At 40.8% G+C, this 12077-nt stretch overlaps 1 protein-coding gene across 4 annotated transcripts in view; it reads left to right on the top strand.

Annotated features, from left to right (window-relative positions):
• The window catches only part of LOC126353929 (uncharacterized protein C2orf42 homolog), a 250331-nt gene that overhangs the window by 19530 nt on the left and 218724 nt on the right, over positions 1-12077 (top strand). For 2 of the 4 annotated variants that reach the window (XM_050003188.1, XM_050003189.1), the window contains exon 2: positions 4660-4767. The exons of the other annotated variants lie outside the window; for them this stretch is intronic. The gene's annotated coding sequence lies outside the window, so the exon portion shown is untranslated. The remainder of the gene's footprint in view (positions 1-4659; positions 4768-12077) is intronic. 4 annotated transcript variants of the gene reach the window in all.

Below are 12077 nucleotides of genomic sequence, written 5' to 3'. Positions count from 1 at the left end.
ACATGGCAAGCACCCGTATCATCTAACACAGCCACACATCGATCAAGACGCATCCAACACATGGCTAAGAAAAGGCAGTATGTACAGTGAGGCGGAAGGATTCATGATTGCAATACAGGATCAAACAATAAACACCAGATATTACAGCAAGCATATTATTAAAGATCCCAATACCACAACAGATAAATGCAGACTTTGCAAACAACAAATAGAAACAGTAGATCTCATAACAAGTGGGTGTACAGTACTAGCAAATACAGAATACCCCAGAAGACATGACAATGTAGCAAAAATAATACATCAGCATCTTGCCTTACAACATAAACTTATAAAACAACACGTTCCCACATACAAGTATGCACCACAAAATGTACTGGAGAATGATGAATACAAATTATACTGGAACAGAACCATTATAACAAATAAAACAACACCACATAACAAACGTGACATAATACTCACCAATAAAAAGAAGAAATTAACACAACTAATCGAAGTATCCATACCCAATACAACAAATATACAAAAGAAAACAGGAGAAAAAATTGAAAAATACATCCAGCTGGCTGAGTAAGTCAAGGACATGTGGCATCAGGATAAAGTTGACATTATACCAATTATACTATCAATTACAGGAGTCATACCACACAGTATACACCAGTACATCAATGCAATACAGCTACATCCAAACTTATATATACAACTACAGAAATCCATAATTATTGATACATGTCCAATTACCTGAAAGTTCCTAAATACAATGTAAAATATACCGTACAGTTAAAAGGAAGTCATGCTTGATCAAGGTCCGCGTCACTTTCCATTTTTTGATTGGACATAACATCTGAGAAAAGAAAGAATAATAATAATAAGTTCAAATCAGTCAACCTAACAAGTAACTTGGGAAGATTATTAGAAGTGATAGTTAATGCATATGCTTGTTGGTGTTTGGAATCTAGAAATCTTTTTTCCCCAATTCTAATGTGGCTTTTGAAGATCTTGATCCACCACAGATCATCTCATATGACTGGAGTTTGTGTTTCAAGAGGCCTTTGTTAACCAACGACATATGGTCACAATATTTTTTGATTTACACAAGGCGTATGATACAGCGTGGGAACTCTGCATAAGTGGTTTTTTTTTCAGCAAATTTACTAGTTTTCATACAGATATATATATATATATATTTTATTAATCGTAGACTGTTTGGAGACAGTGAGTTTGACATCTAGTAACCTATATGTGCAGGAAAATGGTGACCCACGAGGGTGAGTTTTAAGAGACATAATTTTTGCAGTAGCAATAAATGGCATTGTAGACATGATGGTACATACTGTCGCACCAGCATTGTATGTCAGTCATCTTTGTTTATATTATAGCTCCGTATCATTATGTACTGCAGAATTTCAACTAGTCAGCTATACAGAAGGCACAGAAATAGGCCCAAAACTGTTGATACATTTCTCACCAACTAAAGTGTGATTTGTGTACTTCTGTAGAATACTGTGTGCTCATCCTCGTTCAGAGCTGTAACTCGGAACCTAGTTACTCAATGTAGTCGACAGGTGCCATTTACTGGGACTCTTTGATAATAAATTTATATGATTATCACATATATGACAAGTCAAGACTTCCTGCATGGAGAAACTAAATACTCTCCAATTCGTCACTAATAGCTCCTGGGTTCAAAGCAAACAGTTTTATTAACATTTTATAAACAACTCATTTTACCCTTTCTGGACTGTGGAAGCATTGTTTATACGTCAGCAGTACCATCCATCCTAGAAATATTCAATCCTGTCCACCACAATGTAATCCATTTGGCAGCTGGCACTTTTTGAACGAGTCTAGTCCATAGCTCATTGTGGAAGATGGAGTACCACATCAGAAAATACAATGCCAATAACATTTATTGAATGATGCAATCGTGATTAGTCAAATGCCCAACCATCCCTGTCTTCTCATTTTATTTCACAATCCCATAACCTTGTTACTCGTCAGTCATCTTAGAATATGATAACTGGCAGCAGTATGACTGGACGGACATGAACTTCAACTTCCTCTGATTACTTGCTGCAATACTCTGTCGTGAAAGGCATGGTATGTTCCCTACCCAACAGTGAGGATGAGCTTAGTGTGTGCTGCCAAAGAGAATCCTATTCCCAATTTTTATCAATGTGCATTTTATTCATTCATCCAAAAGTATCCTCATTTTAATCTCCTCTAAGCAGATAGCTTCAAACAAGTTGGCAATGCATATGTACACAACTTAAATCAAGAATAACACTCCTTGAGTGTTTGGAAAACAACAGACAAAGGCTGTCCAAAACATCCATTGGTATCTGCCAACAGGGATATTCATTGTTTTTCTCTGGTTGACAAGTCAAGTTGGGGGGTGGATGATACTAACTACATATTTTATGTCAATGAAAATAATCAATTTTTGAAACCATAAAGTCTTTCCTTCTCATCCCATCCTGTAGGTCTCACCAGACTCAGGGGGGTTTCCTGAACTCTACCGCTTTCTTAAACCTCACCAATCCTTTTACTTCACCCTTCTTCCCTCCCCTTGAACCCTTTTGCCAGAAGAAGGAGCCACTGGCTCCAAAAGCTTTCATACATAATAATTTTTATATGTCTGTTTTCCTCTCGGCACTTGGCAAGCAGATTTTTTTATATATCCAATTACATCATAACTACATATTTTCAGTTGCCATTTTAACTTTCAGACAGTGTAATTAGTTGTACTTCTGCCAGTTGAATTTAGTAGGCTAGTTACCCATTTATCTACCTAGTACAAAACATATGGTAGTTCGATTACTGTAAGCAGTGCGGGGTGGGGTGCGGGCAGGGAGGGGGGGGGGGGGGGGTGAAGGGAAGGGAACGGAAGGGAAGTTCATACCTACATCTTCTGACACCATGAGAGGATCAAGGGGCTAATAACGATAAAATTGAGCCACTTTATGTTTACAATCGTCATCATCATTGATGTCATCAATTCTTTGTCTGGTCCTCTTTCAAGTCACCATTCCTTTTACTGAATCCTTTATGATTCAGGCCCTTGCAGTGTTCAAGCCAATTTCTTTTCTGTCTCTTAACTGTTTCTGGTATTTGTCTTTTCTCATTCTCTGTATGTAACACAACCTCGTTAATTACTTTATCCGTCCATCTCACACCTTCCATTCTTCTACAGACTGACATTTCAGAAGCCCCTACATATTTATGGTCTTGCTAGCATACTCTCCATTTTTAGGTACCATACAGGTTTTTTGATACAAAACACTTCAATAATCTTTCCATTAATTGTTTATTGAATTGTCAATAGAAAACAGTCCTCCTGTAAATAATTGCTTTTGCAATAGTTATCTTAGTTTTTATTTCTTGATTGTAAGTCATGTTACTTTATTTTGCATACTGGGTACTTGAAATTATAAAGTTCTTCCACTGATTAATCACAAATTTCTATCTTGTTTTGTAAAAACCATTGTCTTCTTCTTTTTCACATTTATGTAATAATAAATAATAATAATAATAATAATAATAATAATAATAATAATAATAATAATATTTATTCAACATCAAATAATCAAATACAATCCCTAGAAATAATACAGTTTCAGGACATCATACAGATTATTCTTCTGAGTACGTCAGTTTATAAATTACAAACTAAAGATTTGTTTGTATTAGTAAATTTTACATTTTGATGGATTTTACATTTGGTAGTATACAATCACGATATTACAAATATTGTTTTTATCAACATTATATTAGTTGTAGGTCACTTAAAACTATGAGCTTGACATACTTATGAAGCACTTTTCATACAGATATAATACTCGTCTAGGGAATAAAAAGGGTTTTCAATTAGAATTCTTTTTAGCTTATCTTTTAATTTGTTAGTAGGAAGGGTTGTGAGACTTTTTGGTAGGGCATTGGCTAGCTTCAGCCCAGTATGAAGTGCATTTAAAATATATATATATATATATATATAAAGCTGTTCTGTTGCTATTTACATGGTATCTGAACTTTTGCCTTGTATCATACTGGTGCAGGTCACAGTTGAAATTTGGATTTATTGTTTTCACAAGCAATATAACTTTCAATATATATACACCTATAATGGTAAGCACACCTAATTTTGGGAACAGATTCTGACATGATTTTCGAGGTTTGGCACCACAAATAATTCTGATAACTTTTTTCTGTAGTATTAATAAAGTACTTATATTAAAAACAAAGATTCCAAGACTTACCAAGCGGGAAAGTGCCGGCAGACAGGCACATGAACAAAACACACAAACACACACACAGAATTACTAGCTTTCGCAACCGATGGTTGCTTCTTCAGGAAGGAGAGGGAAAGACGAAAGGATGTGGGTTTTAAGGGAGAGGGTAAGGAGTCATTCCAATCCTGGGAGCGGAAAGACTTCCCTTAGGGGAAAAAAAGGACAGGTGTACACTCGCGCACACACACACACACACACACACACACACACACACACACACACACACACACACACACACACATCCATCCGCACATGTGATGTGCGGATGGAGATATGTGTGTGTGTGTGTGTGTGTGTGTGTGTGTGTGTGTGTGTGTGCGAGTGTACACCTGTTATTTTACTATCCCCCTTTTCTTTTCTTCTTAAACAGGTTATCGGACACGGTAATAAGTCAAAATCTGTACCATTAGAGCTGCAGGAAACTGAAACATGTAATACCGGCTGTTCATTAATCTTGGGAGAACTTATACTGAATGAGGTATCAGATTTATTGTCATGTATGGAATATATTCATGCCATTAGTTTATTTCACTATTCACACCATAGCTATTTCTGTCAAATTCTCATAAACGTTGTTGCACAGATGCTGTATTTCCATCTTTCCTTAGCTTAAACCATTGAGAGCTCAATAGTACTCCCATACCCACCAGTCACGTTACACATTTCATTTCTTAAAGTGCCATTTCAACCTGCATAATGATTGGAAATCATTTGTCCACTTGGAAACTCTGTGTTGGAATTGCAACTATATTGGGCATTCCACTCAGAGCTGCCAGAGATAGCTGTCGTATATGTGTGAGGTGTGCTTGCTTTTGTTACGTGTATATGTTTTCTTTTGTGAAGAAGGCTCTGGCCGAAACCTGAATGTGGAACAATCTTTTTGTTGCTCCTGTCGGCATTTCAGTGTGTCATTTTTACGTTAAGTAATTTGTTTACGTCTTCCATATTCAGAGCATTTGAACAACATAATTTTTCTAAGTACATCTTCCATACATTCTTTATTCTTTGTTGTTAAGTAATGTGATTACCATTTCCATCTTTATCATCCAGATAATGTTCCATTTCCTGTTTAGAATAAGGCAACTGTGGAAGGGAGAGGAATGTGATAAACCATTCTGCATTAAATTAAGCTATTCAGAAATATCTTTAAGAGCATGTGAGAAGAAAATTTGGCAAGAAAAACGACTGAAACAGTTAAGGAATGAAGAAAACGAAATGGAAATATATGTTCAGTAGACAGTACATTGCATCAGTTAAGATAACAGATGGCACAGCAGCTAACAACTGGGAGGAAATTGTACAAACATTGGAAGATACGTTTAATGTCTGTATTGTTCGTGAGAGGAATCAGAAACACAGGTAGTTAGTTACCTGTGAAAATAGTGATATTCCTGAAGGAATTTTAGATCAATTGTATAAAGGCTTTTGGGGTGAAAAAAAGTAAGGCACTTGGAGATGCAATGATTGAATATAAATGTTCAAAGCTGGAGGCAAATGAATGAAAAAGGAAACTGCAGTTTTTTTAAAATAATGTTTGCAGAGGAAGAATTTTTTTCCAAATCTGATACAATGCTCTAACTACTCTTCTTTACAAGAAAGGAGACAGGCAATACAAGAGAAGCTGCTGACCTCTCACTCATCTCCCTGCTCCCTGTAAAATACAGGACACTCACTAAAATTATGAACAACCCAATCGAAGAAAAAGAAAGAAAGAAACCCATGGATTTCAGCTGAATGAAGGACCATACTGGATTTTGAAGTGAATGTGGATAATGGACCATTTGCAACTGATAAATTACAGAACAGAGCAGTGAGTACAAATTAGCATTTGCATAGCATAGAATTGAGGAAAACTTTTGGCTCAGTTCCAAATTTATCTGTACAAGAAACTTTAGAAGCGAGACACTGATGCAGCCTATGTTAGTATAGTGAAGAATGTGTACACCAATGGACAGCATCTGTTAGACTTCATACAGTAGAGGCAAATTTATGAATTGGAAGACCTCTCAACAGCCCTAGAGCAGGTCTTGAGGTCCTTGAACATTGAAGAAGAAACACATAAGGAAACATACCTGAACATGGTCTGGGTGAAGCATTTAGTGTACTCTGCATACTGTTTACTGTTCAGCAAATCTATGTAAGTGAATTCTGTGTTGCTGCTAACCCTTCTGTGCACTGTGGTAACTTAAAGAGTTTTTGTGTCAATATTACCTTTTTGGCACTCAGTTATTAAGTAAGTTGTGGATATATTGATCGGTAGATGACTCAATTTATCATCATAATGAATTCTGTTACAACTGGTGTTGTTCACTGTTATTGTACTTATACCACTTTTTAAAGCGTGTATCACAATTTACATATGTTACTTGAGAATCATTATCATGTATGTAAAGTGTTACATGCATAGACTATTTTTACTAAGTCTCCTCTGCATTCATATTAGAATATCACATTGTTTATTATATATGTATATAGTTATCATCATTTTTTTAAAGTTTTCCTTGAGCTCTCTTGTTGACAGAGTATAAAATGCTAATGTAAACGTCACAGGGATGATATTTGACTTACTTGTAAAGTGACTACAAGGTACACGGTTGAAAATTGAGTGCAAAAAGGAAATTACATCTTGCTGCAAACTCAAAACATCAGAGGTTAAGTTTGCCAGTATTGTAAAGGTGTATAAACAGCTTATGACAAGAGTACCTCTTAAAAAATGTTAGACCGACTATTAATTACAGACATATGTTACGATGTCCTTCTTATAGAGAAGCCTATCAGTCATATACCAAGCAAGGGAAAATCCAGGATGGAATGTAACAATATTATGAAAAGGAAAGTTGCTACTCACCATGTAACGGAGATGCTGAGTCGCAGATAGGCACAACAAAGAGACTCTCAAAATTAAAGCGTTCAGCCGTAAACACACACACACACACACACACACACACACACACACACACAAAACTCACGTACGCAACTGCAGTCTCAGGCAACTGAAACAACACTGCAAGCAGCAGCACCAGTGCGTGATAGGAGTGGCGGCTGGGTGGGGGTAAGGAGGCTGGGGCGGGGAGGGGTAGGGGTAGTATGGTGGAGGTTGCGGTCAGTGAAGTGCTGCAGGTTAGACAGAGGGCAGGGGAGAGTTGGGGAAGGGCGGGGAGGGGGGAGGGAGTAGCATAAAAGGTGAGAAATAAAAAGATTGGGTGCGATGGTTGAATGACGGCTGTGTAGTGCTTGAATGGGAATAGGGAAGAGCCTGGATGGGTGAGGACAGTGACTAATAAAGGTTGAGGTGGGAAGGTTATGGGAACGTAGGATGTATTGCAGGGAAAGTTCCCACGTGCGCAATTCAGAAAAGCTTGTGTTGGTGGGAAGGATCCATATGGCACAGGCTGTGAAGTAGTCATTGAAATGAAGGGTATGATGTTTGGCACCATGTTCAGCGACAGGGTGGTCCACTTGTTTCTTCGCCACAGTGTATCACGTTGCCATTCATGCAGACAGACAGCTTGTTTGTTGTCATGCCTACATAGAATGCAGCACAATGGTTGCACAGGTAGCACCGCCATTGTTGGGATAGGTGATGTTTGTGACTGGACTGGAGTAGATGATGGTGGGAGGATGTATGTGACAGGTCTTGCATCTAGGTCTATTACAGGGGTATGAGCCATGAGGTAAGGGATTTGGGAGCAGGGGTTGTGTAAGGATGGATGAGTATATTGTGTAGGTTCAGTGGACGGCAGAATACCACTGTGGGAGGGATGGGAAGGATAGTGGGCAGGACATTTCTCTTTTCTGGGCATGGCAAGAGGTAATAGAAACCCTGGAGGAGAATATAATTCAGCTGCTCCAGTCCTGGGTGGTAATGAGTTATGAGGGGAATGCTCCTCTGTGGCTGGACGGTGGGACTTTCGGAGGCGGTGGGAGACTTGTTTTTGAACAAGGTAGGGAGGATAATTACGGTCTGTGAAGGCTTTAGTGACACCCTTGGTATAATTTGAGAGGGACTACTCGTCACTGTAGATACGTTGATGATGGGTGGCTTGGCTGCACAGAAAGAACTTCTTGGTAAGGAATGGGTGGCAGCTGTCGAAGTGGAGGTATTTTTGGTGGTTAGTAAGTTTGACATGGACAGAGATACTGATGTAGCTACCTTTGAGGTGGAGCTCAACATCTAGGAAGTTGGCTTGTTGGGTTAGTAGGACCAGGCGAAGCAAATGGGGGAGAGGTTGTTGAGGTTCTGGAGGAATGTTGATAGGGTGTCCTCACATTTGATCCAGATAGCCAAACATGGTATCAGTGAATCTGAACCAGGTTGAGGGGTTTAGAATTCTGTTTTTTTAGGAAGGATTCGTATAGATGGCCCATGAGTAGTTTGGCATAGGATGGTGCCATGTAGGTGCCTATAGCCTACCCCAGATTTGTTTGTAGGTAATGCCTTCAAAGGAGAAGTAATTGTGGGTGAGAATAAAGTTGGTCATTGTGACTAGGCATGAGGTTGTTGGTTTGGAATCCATCGGTTATTGGGAAAGGTAGTGTTCAATAGTGGCTAAGGCCATGGGCATTAGGAACTTTAGTGCTCAGGGAGGTGGCATTATTAGTGACAAGCAGGGCACCATGTGGTAAAGGGACAAGAGCTGTGGAGAGTCGGTGGAGGAAATGTTTGGTATTTTTTGTATAGCAGGGTAGGTTCCAGGTAATAGGTTGAAGGTGTTGATCTATGAGAGCAGAGATTCTCTCAGTGGGGACACAGTAACCAGCCGTAATGGGGTGTCCTGGGTGGTTAGATTTATGGACTTTAGGAATCACGTAGAACATAAGAGAGCAAGGAGTGGTAGGGGTGAGTAGAGAGATGGACTCCGGGGAGAGGTTCTGGAATGGGTCTAAGGATTTGAGTAGTGACTGAAGATCCTGCTGGATTTCTGGAATAGGGTCACTGTGGCAAGGTTTTTAGGTGGAGGTATCTGACAGCTGGCAAGAGTCCTTCTATCAGGTAATCCTTGTGTTTAAAAACATCACCAATGGGGGCTTTGTCTGCAGGTAGGATTATAAGGTTGGGATCAGTTTTTAGATGGTGGACTGTGGTTCTTTCTGCAGATGTCCCAGTTCGCACTCACTAATTCCACCTTACCCAGTCACATCTGCCATCCCTTTTCTTCACACTTATCCACCCTCAGACCTGCTACCCACAGTAATATCTTTTTTATCATTTATTCTTTACTTTGATCCTTGTGACTTCTCGCCAATTTGAGCGAGTTTTGGGCTTTCTCTATTGTTGACTTTCTCAGATTTCGTCTTGTTTTCCCCTTTTGCATCCATTTCATCCTTGTTGTGAATTTTCTTAAGTATTTGGACGTTTTTTGTGTAATTTTTCAGACATAATTTCAATTTCTTATTTTTTGCACCACCATGGATCTTTGCTCCTTCGATCTGTATCAGTTCAGAAAAGTTTCCTTATTCCTAGCAGGCCCCAGTCCCACATGCTGCTCCTGCATTCTTGCTTGGCTCATGGAATCTCTCCCCCCCCCCCCCCCCCCCCTCGCACACACACACTCACTGGCCTTACCATCAAATTACCCATCTCTGGCTGCCACCCCTCCTTCCACAATGGCCTGAACCTGTTCAGATTCTGTCAGTCATGAGCTGTCACCAACATAGTCCTGCAAAACCATGTCAACCTAGCCCAAACCTCCTTGCAGTACCTTCTCTCCATCCGTTAAATTCTCCTGCTATGCAATACCATAATCCTGAAACCCATAACACACACTGAAACTCTTGCCATGCAGGAACTTGTTCAACATGCACAACGCCACCTCAAAAAGCTCTCCATCCTGCTCACTTCCTACTCCTTGGAGTACCACTGTCTGTCACGTCTACAACAATCTCCAAACCTCCCCCACATCCCCTCATAGCTGACAAACCCTGTCTTACATACCTACTGCACTTACCCCACCCTCCAAAGCTCCCTCCCAGCACCACACAGAATCCAGAACCTAAACAGACTCCAAACACAGTCATGAACCTTTCCTCCAGAAGCCTTAGTCCCACAGAAATATCAGTCCTTTCCAAAAGCCTCACCTTTTGCCCCACTCCCAAATTCAGTCATGCTGGTCTTGTTAAAGACCTTCTCTCCTTCTCCCAGTCCCTAAAGTGGAAACACTTTTTTGCCTCCAACCCTACCAATCAGACTCAACCAAAGGCGAGTATTGAACCTTGCCTGACTCAGTTCACTCCTGTGATCTACCCACACTGCCCCTAATCACCCCCTGTTAAGTTTCCAGAAATTCTTAACCTTTTACCTTGCCTCACCATCATTCCCAAATCCGTCAGCATGCAAACTATCCTTACATCTGCAGAAAATACCGCAATCCACCATCTAGAAACTGACCCTGACCTATAATGCTACCTGCAGACAAAGGCTCTATCTCTGTTGTTTTGAACCACAAGGATTACCTGGCGGGAGGACTCTGCCAGCTGTCAGATACCTCCACCTACAAACCTTGCCACAGTGACTCCATTCCAGAAACCTAGTGGGATCTCCAGTCACTACGCAAATCCTTAGGCCCATCCCAGAACCTCTCCCTGGGGTCCATCTCTCTGCTCACCCCTACCACTCCCTGCACTCTTATCTTCTAGAAGTCCATAAACCTAATCACCCAGGATGCCCTATTGTGGCTGGTTACTGTGCCACCACTGAGAGAATCTCTGCTCTCATAGACCATCACCATCAACTTATTACCCGGAACCTACCCTCCTATATAAAAGATACCAACCATTTCCTCCACCAACTCTCCACAGTTCCTGTTGCTTTACCACACATGCCCTGCTTGTCACTATAGATGGCACCTCCCTGTACACTAAAATTTGTAATGCCCGTACCCTTACCGCTATTGAACACTACATTTCCCAGTGCCCGATGGATTCCAGACCAACAACCTCCTTCCTCATCATCGTGACCAACTATATACCTCCCCCTGTGGGTCTGGGGGTTAGAACAGGCCTGAGGTATTGCAGGCTGTTGTAAGAGGTGACTAAAAGGAGTGTCTTACGTTTCACCCCTTATGTGATGGCCCCTATAGTGTTTGACCTCCATTCTTCCAAATTTATCCAAAGAGAGGGCCAATTCTTAAACGGCGCCTTACATGGTGCATCTTGTCCATCGTGCACTGAAATTTTTAGCACACTTAATCGGCGTGGATTGTAGTTCTGCTTATTCTCCAGCTGTTGGGCGAGGGCACTTCCCGAGTGACTTTTCTGCCATCCACTGTGTAGTGACTTTTTCTGTGCCAACAATGATCATGGACTTCTTTGCACCTCATATCCAGCATGGTAGCCAGTCTACTGTGGTGACACTGCCATATACTCATTGGTTGTGGCCCCCTGACTACATAGGGATCACTCTGCTGATGACTGTGCTGGTAACTCCCCATGTATGCCAAGAAGTAGATGCCCATCTCCCAGGACTCTCGGCAATGGCCATCCTGGGGAGGGCCCCTAGTCGGAGTGGGTGGCATCAGGGTGGATGACACGCCATGAAGTGCACTATGTCATCACTTGGTAGTGGTCAAACACCAGCAGTCTCTAAGTGCTCCAGGCCTCAGTTTAATGCAAGGAAGTATGATCCCAAATCGTTCCTGTCCCTGGTCACATCATCAGAAGCTAAGGATGGCAGCGAACATTATTCGCCCCGTTACCTCATATGTGCGAGAGCTGATGGGGAATCCTTTGTGTCACTGAAGCCTCAGTTTTTTGTAGAGCATTTAGAGGACAAGTTTGGGGAGATGGAGG

This window comes from Schistocerca gregaria, chromosome 3, assembly GCF_023897955.1.
Source record: "Schistocerca gregaria isolate iqSchGreg1 chromosome 3, iqSchGreg1.2, whole genome shotgun sequence".
NCBI classification, from domain to species: Eukaryota; Metazoa; Arthropoda; class Insecta; order Orthoptera; family Acrididae; genus Schistocerca; species Schistocerca gregaria.
This window is presented reverse-complemented; position numbering and strand designations above follow the sequence as displayed.